This window comes from Molothrus aeneus, chromosome 5 (assembly GCF_037042795.1).
Source record: "Molothrus aeneus isolate 106 chromosome 5, BPBGC_Maene_1.0, whole genome shotgun sequence".
NCBI classification, from domain to species: Eukaryota; Metazoa; Chordata; class Aves; order Passeriformes; family Icteridae; genus Molothrus; species Molothrus aeneus.
The window spans coordinates 58,603,173-58,619,202 of NC_089650.1; the positions used below are offsets into that span (position 1 = coordinate 58,603,173).

Genomic DNA, 16,030 nt, shown 5'->3' on the forward strand with positions numbered 1-16,030 from the left:
ATGAATATACTTTGAACTTACTTTAATATCCCAGTTCCCTTAATTATCACAGCAAAGTCTTCTCTCTAACTAGAACTGAAAATAATTTTTGCTTAGAGGTCAGCCATTCTAAGCAGTGAAAAATCTGTGCAATTATTAGACTTTACCATGGTTTGGAGAAGGGAGAAAGGGACAGAATTACTGATCCTGATGTGGCATCATTTGAGAAAGTAAAATTGAATCAATATAGTCTAAGAACCCGCATTCTCATTCCCACCTTCACTTTGACCTTAGACATTAAAAAATGATCTTACACAGGGAAGAAATATCAACAGTATTATTAAATAAAGATTTTCTCAACTACTTCAGGAAAGCCTGTCCTCACCCTATAAATCCTATATTTTCAGAAAAAAAATTCAATTTCATTTAATATTCAATTTAATTTTTTTGGGAAACCAGGACCTTACACTCTGCTACATCCAGTCACACACTAAGTTTGACGTCATACCTGGGAGCTCTCAGAGAAAACCCCGAGCATTTTGCTACTATTCAGTCAGAGGAAACAGAAGATCATCACATTGGGCTGTGTAGAAACTAAGACATATTCTACACACTTTAATTGAGTTGTTCATTTTTGCATGTCATTTTGCAGCCACATAAAATTGAGAGACTGGATACATAAGAGTGAAATTAGATCTATATTTCCATATCTTGACTGTGTTTAGAAGTTTCTTTCCATGTAGTTAGTGGACTGTGTGGCTCAGCAAGGAAGCATGAAATCCTAGCACAATATTCAGATGAATGGCTTTTCTCAAAAGAGCTATTAAAAGCAACCCAAACAATTAGTTTAATTATCCCAGCTCAATTTATTTTTTAAAGGCATAAAATAATAGTTTTGTCTACATATGCTGTAAATGTATTCTGAAGGTAAATGGAGAAAGAAATAGAGAATAAAGAAACTGGTTTAAAGCAGATTTTAAAACCTCATTGTAAGGCTAATCTGTTCTGAAGTGCTCACCAGTGACTCTTAGGGAAGTTTAACTCTGCAAATAAATGACATGTGGTCTAAAATACCCACTTACATCCTTGATGGCAAATATGAATTCATATTCCTATGATTCTGCACTAAAAGACTCACAAAGGTATAAAGAAAAACTTTCCACTCTTTAAGTGTTTAACATGCTTTTTTGAGTTCTGAAAAGTGACTCAGTCTCACAATTTACTCTCAGGCATGGTTCTCTCTCCCAGGAGAATCAATATCCTGATGAGCCTGTAACACTAGGGGGTTGTACAGAGAAAAACTTAATTTCCTTGGGCACCTCACACCATCAGATATTACCCTGCCTCTTCTCAGGCTTCACCAGTCCCAACTAACTAAATAATTTGAGTTGACAGACTCTGAAAAGTATTTTTTAAAAATGACATTTAAAAAATAAATGCACATTACTTTTGCTTGCCTTTTAGAATTTGAAATTTAAAAATCTTCATTTTTGTTACATGAGGTGAATTATCAATCTTTCCTCATAATCTAAATTTATGAATAGTAATGAAAAATAGGATCAAGTCACATTTGCCTGAATCACAGGACCTGGGGAAAAGAAGTGTTATTTAGCATATTCTTTGAATTAAAAATTCGAGGAAATATGTATTTCACCATCTGTTTAGTCTAAAAAAAGTCACGTGAAATAACAGAGTAAAATTCCTTATTCAATGCAGTTAATGAAATTAATGCTACAGCATTTTAAGAATTAACAACTTTTATATATTAGTGTTTTGGTCTAGTCTGTACTTTCACAAAAACTAGACTCTATATTGCTTTTAATTGTTTTGCTGCTGATTAGATGCCATGCCCTATTCCAACATTAGTCTTTTCTATGTTTAGAACCTGAAACAGGATTCAAAATCACTTGTGGCTTAAGAGAAGAGTCCAGTATGTGAAATTTGAAAATGGATAAAGTGTTGTTACTACTCAATGTTCCATTTTTACTGGACAACCACTTTTTGCCTAAATAAAGTTAGGGTAATCTTCTAACTCCCATAACCAGAAGAATACCAGTTTCAGAGGGCTGCTAGAATAGAACATTGCTTCAGAAGATGCTACATGGGCATGGGCAAGATTCCAAATTAATATCCTCTGGTGTAAATTTCAAATAGGCCCATTGACTTATTCTAACTCCACTGGAGTTTCCTGCTGGAGGGAAACCAGGGTGAGGTCAGAACCTGGCAGTTCATTGTTGAATGCAATCCATATCACACGCTGACTGCTTTCTAAAAGCAACTCTACTGTAATGTGGTCAGCAGTGTCTAGTACAAAATACACACTGTCTGTCTACTGCAAGCTTTGAGATGGAGCTGGTTTGTAACTTCAGACTTCAGATTTTAAGTGAGGCTTAAAGGTGCTTGTGAACATTTGCCACAGAGAATATAATTCCAAATATTCATTTCAATTGCCATTATTGCCCCAAACAATTAAGAAATATGTTACCAAGCCTTTTCATGTGGTCTCACTATTTTTTTACACTGAACTGGCTCCCCACCTCCACCTGCCTATCACTAAAACAAGATCAGGTTACAGCATCAGATCAAGCTGATTGCAAAACATCTACTTGCTACCATGATTTACAAACTGAAAACCAAACTGACCCAAGTGTTAAGCAATGAAGATTAAAGAATGACTTAAGATTAATTAATGCAGAAGGACTACAAGCATTGCTCTGTTTAGGGTTTACCAGCTGCTCTATTTTGTTTTGTGCCAGACCCCCACAGGAGTCTTCTTTAAAAGTAGTAACTAAGGGAAAGAAGTAGCAGAAGGGAGGAAGCATAACAAAGATTTGCACCTGACATTTCTATGCTACATCATTTATTCCCTTTTTGCTGCAAAAGTGCTATTGAGTGTCATCTCCAGGCCAGGACTATGTCTGGGAAACCAAGTCAGAGCAAGTGCTATCATACTGCAAGAACCTGGACCATTGTTAAATGCTCCATTTTTCAGTCATACTAATAACTGAAACAAGTGCTAAACACTGCCCCTGCACTGTTAGAAGTCAATAATATTTTATTGAAAAAAGATACAATGCAAACATGGCCTGCTTCCCCCTGGAGCCTCCCAGAGAATGATACCACACACAGTATCCACTGAGTGAACAACACTTCATAGTGCTTATTTCCTTTGGTTCACTGTAGTTAAGAGTGGAGCTGCACGTACCCTTTCATTGATTCTTGGGATACAAAGGGTTAAAGCCCAGCAAACACCTGCTTGTGCCTTATTCTTACACATTGTCTGCACATGACAGAAACTGATTCAGAGACAATAATTGTTCCTACACAGGCATCCTAATCCATTTCTTCCATTCTCCGATATGCTTTATAAGTTTCCAAGCCAAATGTGTTTTCCACAGAAAAGACAAATAAAACACCACCAAGCCAGAATGGACTGCTGGAGAGGGACTGGCAATCTGGCTGTAGGACACCAGTCCCAAATTTGACACAAAGACACTACCAGACTTTGGGGAGAGAGATACAGAACATTTTCCAACGCTGAAATATACTGATAGTCATCCTAAAATACTAATTAAGCAAGATCTATGATAGTCATAAAGGGATGTTCAAAGTAGCCAGTTTCTCCAATACTGCAATATTATTTGCATAAGAAGAACAGATGGATTTCTAAAACCAGTATGATGGCTCTTTCTGCACTTCACTGCCCAGATTCTGGCCAGATCATATCCTTTTGGCATGGTTCCTACTACCAAAGCTCGATAGAGACAGATAAAGGGAGAATAATGGACACTGACTAAACAAGAAATCTCCAACTGATCCATAGTTATCCATAAGTTCTTTAATATTCTAGATGAACTGTTCAGTAAAATACTTTCAAGTGCATATACAAAAATAGGTATAGAGCCTCTGAGAAGCTGCAGACATGTTAAATGTGAAATTTTGATTCCACACATCATACAAAGTTTGACATTTTCCACTGAATCTTTGCATGAAAGAAAACATTTCCATACATATTCATTAATTCAGAATCCTTTGAAGTATATCTATTTAGAAATTGTGATTTCAATACAAATACTTTAACAGATTGTATTTTATGTATATATCTTTTTATGACATAAGGAACTACATTCAAATGTGGAAAAACTCTGCTCTGGGTAATTTGCATCCTTATGTCCCATTATAGATTTTCCTATTTGGAGTTCCATCTGGTCTTCAATATCCTTCTGAGTTTATTACTTTAATGAGATCATCTTGGGTTTACATACCTATAATTTTATTACTATTTGGAATTAGTGTTGCCTGCTTACCTATCCATAGACTCTTTCGTCTTACCTTCTAAGCATAACAATGAGCAATGCTTGGGTAATACTGATACAGAATGAACAAAAGGACTACAAGGGAAATTATCTTGTTTTGAAAAACCCCTAATTAGGAAAAAAGAGTTCATGCCAACTTATTTCTTAACCCTTCCTTGGTACCCTGTGTTGGAAAAGTACTGACAGTGTACTTTAGGGTTTAGAACTAAAAATTGCCATTTCTGTCTAACAGACCTCCAATGTGATCTTTGGACTGGCTTGTAGTACAACCTTGAGCAAGCTAATGTATTTGGGTAACTGTCAGAATGACAGACATGCCAACAGAATACTTTGAAAACCTAAGCATTATATATCCACTATGCATAAATAATTTAAAGAAATAATTTAATGCTTCTGCTTTGCCAAGTTCAAGGCAATTTGGCATAAAAACACTGGCAGGGCATACAATCAAGGCAGACAATATCTCTCTGCATTTATCGTTGCATATGTAAAACAAGAGAAATAACTGAGTTAACAAATCCACACCACTCTTCCTGGAAGACAGGTCCTATTTTCACTTTCATAATTCTACCAGCTTAATTTCAAACTAAAATTTTACTCTTACACTTCCCTCAGAAAAATTGGCCAAGCACCTTTGAGTAATAAGGCACATCTTCCAATTTTCAGCCAACATCTGTTCATGGCCAATTTATTCCCATTTATCCTTGTGCCAAGATTGCACTTTCAGTAAAGTACCATTTACCACCTTTGTGTTTGCACCTTGGAACCAAGCAATCATCTATCAACACACATTTTTGTCTTTGTTTCAAGCTCTTTCTCTTTCCTGTCATGAAACAATCTCTCATTACAACTGGTAGAACAATATCCTTTTCTGTTCCTAACACAATTCCAATTTGTCTTCTCAAATATTCATTGCCACAACTAAGCATAAAATTCTAGACATGGTCACATTAGTTTAAATAGTCTGTGCTGTTTAATCCACGCTGTGTTATCTCCATCAACATTTCATGTTGATGAGTCTCCAAATTGTAGCAGAAATATTTAGTGCAAAGCCATGCAATTTTTAAATAAAATATTAGGTTTCATTTTACTTGTACTCTTCTATAATATTCCATTCATCCTTTGTACTGAAAATTCATTTATATGCTGTATTTTACACTAACACCACTGAAGGAATCATTACATACAATTTGTTCTAATAATGATCTTTGTTAGTTCTATTTATAAAATCCCTTTCAGACCAATAGTGGCCTTTAAGCAAAGCCTGCTGTTGTTAGCTAGATTCCTTTATGATCCACTACCCCATAATTCTTTTATTAATTCTCACTTTCTAATTTACCTAATACTTTCCTATGTGACACTACATTAAATGCTTTTCTGAGATCCTGACTGATTAAATTTAACTTTGCAGCAAGCAATTTGCTTTTATTTTTCAAAAATATCAGTTATCTTAGACAACCTTAGCATGATCAAACTGACTAAACCCAGGATGCATTTAACCACTATATACCTCATTATTATTTCTTTTCAAAATTTGTTCATAGTTTTTGCATGCATTCTAGGTCAGCTTCCTCTAAATTCCAGGTCTTGTCTATATTAAAATTCTTAGCTCTTCATTCCAGTTGACTTCTTCCAGTTGACTGAGAGATTAAGAAAACTAATTAGTTTTCCTAATCTCTCAGTCTTCCCTATTCAAAATTAGAGTGTTTAACTGCAGACCTATTTTCTTTATTCTTCCATTCAAGTTAAACTGAATAAAGTAATGAACATTCAGTCTGTTTTCTGTAGGAACTTCCGTAATATTTTGCTTAAAATAAGTTCAAAGACAAAAACTTCTTCATGGGTTGTGGACTATTTGGTGACAAAAAGGGGTATAACTGGAGTTAATTGCTGTTACTAGGGACATGCTATAGCTGGACATGAACCATATTCCATTGTGAACAAAATGGCTCCAGTTTTCACCCCCATATTGCTGGCAGAACTTCTGCTCTGTGTCCCAGTCCCTATCTGATTGTGCTCATTTTTTTCCCTAAAGAAAACTAGGAATTTTCTCTCCAAATACATGTACTTTTCAGAACAACTACCGTAAGTATAATAATATTCTGATGTGTGTGGGCATCTCTAAACAATACTGGTATAGGAGGGAATAAGCAAGTCCTGAAGTAGTCATCTTTTTCAAAGAAAGTTATAAAGAAATCAATATAAGATAAACAGTACAGAGTGACTACAAAGTATCATGACCTTCACAGGAAACTTGAATTTTTCTCTCTCAAAAAAAAGATTTCTTATTAAACTCTCATTGAAGTCAGTGAAGGAAGGTTGCTGTTTGATAGGATAATTTATCCTTGCTGATAACTTCATTTCAACTGAACAAATAAGCATGTGACACTTGGACTTAGATCCTTTTATTACTGGTATTGTAGTGTCATTTCACTAGATTCTTTTCATACAGAATACATTAAAATGTGGACTGTTACAATGGGACATAATATATAACTGTTTTGAACCATAGTCTCAAATAATTTTTTTTCTTTCAATAAGCATATTTCTGAAAAAAAAATAGATTGTAACTGCAAATAAACTACTTTTGTTCTACTCAGAAAGCCTGTGCCCTAAATTGTCATCTGCCACACTGCATCCTACAGTACATCAGCCTGAAAGGGAGCCATCTAGCAAAATAACTCCAAGATGTCTTTGTTCTCAACAAAAAGCTATCCTGACTCTCTGCAGATGTTCTTCAAGGACTCTTTAGAAGCTGTTTCTCAAGAAAGACTTTCCCGAATTGGATAGAGCTTATTATGTAGTGTAGATATGGGTATGTCTATCCATATCTATGGTGGATAGAGCTTATGATGGATTGTGCTGCTAAACCTTGCAATTAAACAGAATGTCAAAACTTTATGGAATCTTTTTCAGGTAAATCAGCTAAAAAATGAGTTTATATAAGAGAGAAATGTGCACCTTGTCCCTCCACCTGGTCTTCTCTGAAGTCCACTCAGGAAGAAGATTCAGGCTTTCTCCTGGGGGAAACTGATGAGGGTGTGGTGCCTTCCATGATGAGACCCCCACGGCCCTGTCCTCCTGCCCACCACTCCAGAACCAAGGAGAACACTCTATTTCTAGGAGAAAATTCTACTTGGAAATGCTATGACCTTATTGATCTACAAAATAGACAAATAGAAGGGAGGAAGAAAGGGAAGGGTTCTGGAAAATAATGTGCTGGCTGATGTATATACTGTCACTTATAAATTTCCTAGAAAGAAATGACACTTGCATACATGCCTTTCACTCCAGTCCTCAACCTCTTAAAAGATCTTCAGAGAGAGAACTTCTTGCTCCCATTTAAGAAAAGAAAAGAAAAGAAAAGAAAAGAAAAGAAAAGAAAAGAAAAGAAAAGAAAAGAAAAGAAAAGAGAAAAAAAAAAGCCTTGCAAGCTTCACTGGTGCCTCTTGCTGTATTTAGTACTTTAGCTAGCTTTTTCAGAGAAACTTGGGTTTCCTAGTCCACCACGTAGTGGTTTAAATATTACATCTAAATAAGCTAAGTACAGAATCTAAATTTTAAGGATGATAAGGAAATGTGATCAATGGCAGGTTTTCAGGAACATTTCTTAAAGCAGCTAAGGTTTATTTTGGGGGATCATCATGCAGGAAATATATTCAGAATGTCTTCCATTATTTCAGACAGCACAAATGCAGGGGTATAAAAACGAGTCTATGAGCTCACATCATTCAGTCTTGCAATGTGAACTGCAAATAGTACATTATATGTTACTAGGCACAGGAAAAATTAACTGTGTGACCTTGGTAAGGATCCCAGTTTTTAAAATAAAATAAAATCTTCTAAAATAGGTATAAAATCTACTTTAAACAGATTTTAGAAATCCTTAGTGGATAACTTTCAAATGACAAATTCAAAACCAGCTGAAATGTACTACATTAGGATCACTGATTTAATTAAGTTACTAAGTTGATAGGAAATACTTAGCCTGATCCATTAAAATATCTTTGAAAAGTATCTAGCTATTGTTAAAAACAAAAACATAGAATAAAAAATGCAATATACATTAAAAAGAAGGAATAATTTCATTTTAGATAGACCTATTGGCACATGGAAGTGCCCATATGTTTTTTTCAGAAGATGCTCTCTTCTGAATACAGTTTTGTCTTGGATAAATTGTTTAGAATATTGATAAAAGCAAATCTTGGTAAAGACCTGAATGCTAAGATAGGAGGAAAACTATATGAAAAATAGTAAAAGAGTAGAGGATTGCAGAAGTACACAGTATGAACAATGGTATGGGTGATAAAGGTTTAATTTATCTAGTATAATGCTGTATTTTATTTATGATAATTAGATTTATGAAAGTACAAACTGGTGTTCATAAAGTATCTAGATACAAAAGAAATATCTCATTAAAAAATTTCTGAGAATTTACTGAAAGTCTGAAGCATCAAGGTCTGAGATACCACTTACACCAAATAAAATATACAACTTTTATTACTTGGTATATTATAATTTTCAAACTAGTATTGAATGTTACTCATCTCCAGTGCACTCCTTTGTACTTTGCAAATGTCACCAAGGTCACGTGATTGCTCTCAAGAGGAAAGTCTGTACTGATAAGGAATTGATTTGAAGTACAACAATTTCATAATTGCTAGGCCATTCATCTATCCAACCAAAACAGATCAGCAAACAATATGCCTTGCCAAATAGAGTTATTTTATTTCTCAATAAAAAAGTTTCTACTGAATTATTACAGCAACTTTGGATACTCTGTTTTTTGTTGGTTTGGTGTTTGCTTTTTTTCCCCCCCTGAAAAACAAAGAATAATAAATGGTGACTTGAAAACAACTTTTGAACTCTTATTTAGATGTCTTAATTTAAGTCTTTCCATTTGTGACTCATGTTTCTCAATAGAAGAAAAATAGGTTGGGAGCCTGTTGCTAAGATTTTTTATATCAGGAAAGGAAGTATTTGTTATAAAGAAGCCTCAGAAATGTGCTCCAGGTACATTACTACTGTTTTTCATTCTAAATAACCACTTTTACATTTCTCTACCCCCTGTCCCCCCACCAAAGCATAACAACAACAACAAAACCTCAGTATTTTGGCTGTTTAAAGAACACATAATTCCCTGCAAGACATCTATATAAGAATAAGAGCCTCAGGGCAGATTTTGATCTTACTAACACCAGTATAAATGAAGTGTCACTTTCTTGACTTCAGCAGATTTACAGTTAATTGTGATCAGAATAAGACCTTAAAAATTCTGATTTGGACTGGGATGACCAGCTGCTACAGTTCTCCCTGCAGACAATGTGTGAGCACTAGCACAGGTGGCCCAGGGAGGCTGTGGGGTCTCCATCCTTGGAGAAAGTCAGAGGCATCTGGCCATGGTCCTGATCAACTTAGCTGGTCCTGCCTGAGCTGAGGGGTTGGATCAGATGACCTCTAGGGGTCCCTTCCAAAGGGAGTCTGTAAAGTCTCCTCATGGATTTTCTGCTCTGTCAGGGCTATCCGGTCATTACAGACAGATTTAAAGTGATTTCACTACCCAGCCCAAATGGAAATGCTTCAAAGGGAAAGGCTCACATTGGTTTCCCATCACCAGGAAAGGAAAGAATGCACTGAAATCACTCTGGGGTGTGATACCCAATCCAGAGGGCTGGAAGAACTCATGGTACTGAAGGAGTGAAAAAGTGGACTAAGGGAGACAGGGGTGTCTATATCTGGGGTAGACTGAGTGGGAATGCAGGATAAACATCCAGATCAAATAAGATTGTTATACTCTGTCTCCCAGCTGAACAACTTGTTTATTTCTTTTCTCCTAGGCAGTGGAGATATGTACTGATCCATGCTAATTCCCCATAAGAGCTAATATTTCCTGACAGTTGTGCCTTGAAATGAAGAATAGCTCTTAATGACAGTACCTGTTAGCCAATACTGCAGTATAGACTGCTGTATTGAACCCACTGAAGAAAAGAAAAGCTTTAGAGATCAGTCATTTCTTTAACACTTGCTTGCCCTTGCTTACATCCTGCCATTTAGCAGTCCTCCCCTCCTAATGTGCAACTCAAAGGTGGCCTTGGTCACTGCTGTCCTTGTTAGCATGTGGATGCAATGTCTGGCTGATCTGGGGGCAGAATGGTAGGATCTGAACCCCAAGATTTTAGGTGGTTAAGGTCTTTTGGTATGTGAGTAAAGGATGATAATGCTGATAAGTGCAAATCTAAACCTCAGAGAAAAAGACACATGCCAGAAAAGGTTTTTGAAATGCTGTCACCCTTATTGAAAGTATGGGAAAAGGAGCTACATGTAAACATCAAAGTTCCCAAGACATATCTCACCCTGCCCCAGCTCCCCTTCCCTTAGTCTAATTCAAATAGCTGTGTAGAAGAAATAAAGAGGAAAAACAGAAGGGAGAGAATTAATCAAAGAAACTCAGAAAAGTGAGGACATTCTCATAAGCTTCTGCTTTTATCCCTGGAGACACCTTCTCAGCCATTCATCCACCCAAGTGTTAAAAGAATTTTCTTTAATGCTTTGCTAATTACAATCAGCTTTTCTATCATAATTTGGGGTTTTTAATTGTTTGTTTTCTCAGCATGAAATCACAGCAAGGTTTATGCTGGTCTTACAATTGACCTACCCTCTTTGAACATGCCCAGACAACAGGAAACTGGTTTCTTTGGAAACAGGAGCTATGTGAAATCCTTTAGTATTTCTATTCATTTCAAGCTGTTCACACATATGTAACAATAAGGCACCAGACCTTTAGCACGTGACTGAACTTCTCCAGGCAAGGTAATTAAGAGGAACACTACAGTGACACCCCTGGCTGGTAAAACAAATTGGTGCCATTTGAATAGGAGCAAAACAAAAATCCCATCATCTAAACTACTTTTTCTGTGTATGAGGGTTCTTAGTGGTCATAACAATACAGAAAGCATCAGAAACATCAGAAACCAATCTGGGTGACATCTGTACTGTGTAATGTGGAGATATTATACCATGGGGTTATACCATGATGTTATACCATGTTATCCTTCTGATGATATGGAGGCAGCACGGCCACATGCATTGAAAGCTGATTTATGGAGAACAACACATTAGTCACTGATGGGACTAATAAAGCCACTTTAAAAATATTCAAGCCAAACAGAAGACTTCCTAATTCCCCATTAATTCTGTTTTTGACTCCTAAAGACTGCAGCTGGACACTGACAGAATGTCTTGGACACAGCTGAGACAGGGGAACCTGATACCAGCACTTTCAGTTCACTTTGTGCTCTGAAAGCAATTACTAGCCTCAAAATTGTCATATCACAAGAAACACATACCAGTTTCCCAGGCACCGCCATTCACAGGGTGGTATTAACATAAATTTCAGCTTAAGGTGCTTTAAGACAAAGTATAGGACTGTGAATAGCAGCAACTGAGGAATCAGCACAAGAATACTGCTCCTGCTTCAATCCTGCTGGAACTATAACCTTTAACAAAGTTGTGGGCAGAAAGTAAAGATAGAAATGTCTTATTTTATGTCTCCTAAATTTAAAACCCTCCATCTCTCAGAGCTCAGTTTCCTCACTTAGAATTTTTCAGCAAATAGCAAGTTTCCTGACTTTGCTGACATTTCCCACAAAATTCCATGACATTTAGATGTGCATAAATCAAATTGTTCCTGAATTTTCTTTGGTCAAGAATGTGTAGAGATTCTTCATGGTGCCTTCACACTTACATTAGAATAGCAGATAAAAAAGAGACAATGAAGACATCCTTCCCCATGCTTTCCCACTGAGGGATTCCAGGAGGAAAGGAAAGTTAGAGATGTTGAATGCACCTGGCAGAAATAATCATATTTCAATCAGTGAAGACAAAACCAAAGCATTTAGCGATATTTTAATTATGACAACAGAACTGGATTTTAAGAGGAAGTTGCAATTATTTAGGTATTGAGATACAATACCTAAATAACTTCGATAGTTTTCCTATTTTCTCCTCCGTTCTGTTCCTCTGGGGAAACAACTGAGGAGAAAATAGGAAAACAATCAGAAGTTATATCCCCAGATCTGATACAGAGAAACAGAGACAGACATTACTCAGACACACACATACATTCATGCAGATATTTATACAAAAAATGGTAAACAACCTCCAAATTCAGAGGTGAATATTGCTTAAGAAGAATGAACTTTTTTTCTAGTAATGCTGCCTGGGTTTCTATTTCAGGGTAGGATTCTGTTACAAGAGATGAAAACTGCAGAAAAATAGGACTTGGTAAAGGGACACTGACATGAGAATACCCAGCAAGAGGAAACAATCACTCATCTCAATAAGAAGAGATAAGAGAATCAGCTCAATTTAGCTTTGTTTGCTAGCTCCTCTAAGCATATTAACATCTCTTGATGAACCAGGGTGAAATCTGCTATAGACATAAAAGTATGTATATTTGTCCTTAATTGCTAAAAGAATATGCATTAATTAAAATATATTCAAAAGGTTCTTGAGTTTTTGAGTTAAAAGTGAGGCAGTTACCTTACTGAAGTAGAAAATATTAGAACTAGGATAACAGTTGGCAAGACTACTAGTTTAGAGTGATGTTTTCTTGAGTCATGGCCAGATTACAGACTGTTTTAGCATTGCCAGTAGGTTGCCAGCATTGAAAGAGGTGTTGACAATCACAGCTGATTGGAGTCTCAGTTACTTTTCACCATTTTTTCATTAACTATGGAAGCCATGTAATCACTGGCAGTTTCTCCACTGCTTCCAGGGCATATGTTTGCAAAATGTCTCAGTATAGTCACAGCACAGGTACAAATCTGAAATGAGGCAGTGGCCTGGGGACTCAAAAAAGCTAATGACAACTGGGCAAGAAAGTCAGGTAGGTCCATTGAAAAAATGCACTGCTCTGCAAAACTATCTCTGACATGAGCTACTGTGTGTATCTACCACAGATAACACCTACCATGGAGCAGAGTTCTGCCAGTCTGGCTGATCTTGGACACAGGCTTTATTTGTCAGGTATTTCTTACCAGGACAGAAGGCTGAGCATTTTTCTTACTGAAAAATCTCTTCGCCTGATTTCCTCACTATAAAAGACTGAAAATCTTGCTACATGTTGACAAAGAACCAGGAAAGATTTGGAGGTGTCCAAAACCAGTCATGGTACATGTTTGAGAAAGAGAGACAAACCTCAGTAATTAATGGTACCTCTTCTTGATTTAATGACAGAACTCTAACTCCAGGGGGGAGGCAGGAATTTTATACCAAAATGGCCTGTAGCCTGAGGCTTTGTTGTTGCCAGTGTGACTACGTCTAGGGAGGTTCTCTCAGGTAGCCACAGGGAAAGAATCAGGACAGAATTTTTCTACTGTATCTTTCCTAATGAAAGGACTTCAGAGTTTCTTCAAGAGAAGAGAGCCATCAGTCAGACCAATTCCTACCATAAGAGAAATTGCTTATGTCCTCAAATCCAGTTCCTCCTCCTGGAGTTCACCCTGCCAAATAACCCTGAACATCAAGTGATAAAGCCTTCTGATGAAAACTAGCAAGTTCTTGACCCTTATATTGGAAGCTCATTTAGGATCCTCATTCTTTGAATAATTAAAACCACCTTCTAATCCTTTTAATCCCCTGATTAAAATTCATTCTTCATAAGTGTCAGCAGTAACTCCTGATCAGCGCTTAGATGAGCCAAGAATTCAAGGAACATGATGCTTCCAACACAATTACCTGGGAAAAAAATCTTGATGAGAGCAAAGCTGGAGTATTTCCTCTGCTTTAAGGACATACTAATTACTGGGGGATAATCTATGCCATAGGGGGGGTCATCAAACACAACTTTATGCTATGCTATGCTATGCTATGCTATGTTATGCTATGCTATGCTATGCTATGCTATAATACTGTTTTATACTATGAACTAACCTGGTTCATTTTCTGCTACTTGTAAGACCTGTCTTCCCTAATTCACTCAGTCTTCTCCTTTACAGCCTGTTAATTTTATAAGCACAATTTTATTAATGTACTCCTGTCAATAAACTGGAAGGTTGACTTGTCTTTGAACAATGATCACTTGACATTAATGACAATATGTACTGGTATTTTCTTTGTTTCAGATGACACCATAATTTACCATCATGGTCCAAAATATTCTAAGGATTATGTTTTGCACACCTTTTATTAATGAACTCTCATTTTTTGTGGATTTAGGTGCTAAATCCAGGAAGACATTAGGAGACAAAGCCTAAGAAGAGAGCGGCACATATGGCAAATGTGATCAGAGTCTTGAGTTAAGGGGAATTGCAACACACAGAAGATAATTCTCATTGTTTTAGAAAATGATTAGATAGCAACAGGAACTGAAAGATCTTAATTGAGTTACTACTACAAAGAAATGTAATCTTTAAATTTTCAGCCTCTGGGTGACTTTATCCACAGTAAATCAAACAAAAAAATCAATAATGATGAAGAAGAAATAATTAGTTTTTAATAACACATTCAGTAGTTAAAAAGGATGTAATGACAACACCTCATGCAAAAGTCTGTATCAGCACACAGATTCTGCTCATACAAGATATTTTATGAATAGAGCTTAAAAAAGATCATTACTAAATCATAGAGCTCTGAAGAAGGCAGAATATGACATTTATTTTTTCATTATTGCTTGTATTTCTGAAATAAAAATGTTCATGCATGTCCAGAGAGATATGGAATTGGATTATTTAATTTCTCCAAAAATATCATCTTTGGATTTATTCTCTAAGAGAAAAAGCAAGTTGTTTTGTGTTTGCTTTTTATTCTAGAGTAAACTGATCCCTCTTTAATTGATCTTGTACCTATAGTATCCTTTGGAAAGTACATGGAGTATATTCTTCTATGTTATAGAAGAGTACATTAAGTCTTTGAAATTTAGTGGAATGGGTATCATTAAAAAATGTGTCCTTGAAATGTGATCAGGAGGTAGAAATGGATAATTTTAAAAACTGATCAAAGATTCTATATATTTGTATGACATTTCTTCTCATAAAAATGAAAACTGAATTATTTCTGCAGTAGAAACTATGCCTGATGTTTCCAGTACTATTTGTTCTCAGCTTACTGAATTTGTGGGATTTTAATAAACCACAAGAGAGATATTTCTACTACACACCCCAAGAACCCCACACGCAAAACAAAATAACTACAAAACAAGACATTTCAAAAATGAAAAAGAAAACCAGGGTGAGATTTGCCGTATCCTCATTTTCATGATACAAATTTGATGAGAAGTTTGTATTTGTTCTGAGAAATGCAGCTGTGCTTTGAAACAGAAATCTGCCACTGATTCCTGCAGTGCCTATGACTGGCAAAATGTCAGAGGCTTTTGTGCATTCTCCCATATTTGATCCTGACGCAAATGCTTCATTCTGCAGCCCTTGAATAGCCCCAATGCTTTAATGGTGTATGTTGAGTCAACCTCATGGAAGGATCCTTGTGGGATTGCATATTTTTGTGCTATTGATATTTCATCTGGAACATGGGAGATATGAACTGCCAGCTTTGCAGTGTTCCCAGGGCAGCCATACTAATATTAGTTTGCATATTTGAACTTGTAATGTAGATATGGCAAAAAACCTTACAGCAAACAATCCCAGCAAGGAATTAAAATTCCAGTCCTTTGCAGCAAACATTGTCCAGCAGCTCTATAAATTTTAGTCTAGGTAATAAAAATCCTCTACTTATTAAAT

The 16,030-nt window shown here is 36.2% G+C and overlaps 1 protein-coding gene across 11 annotated transcripts in view; it reads right to left on the reverse strand.

Annotated features, from left to right (window-relative positions):
* Positions 1 to 16,030, reverse strand: part of MAGI2 (membrane associated guanylate kinase, WW and PDZ domain containing 2) — a 705,904-nt gene that overhangs the window by 327,588 nt on the left and 362,286 nt on the right. The window lies entirely within an intron of this gene.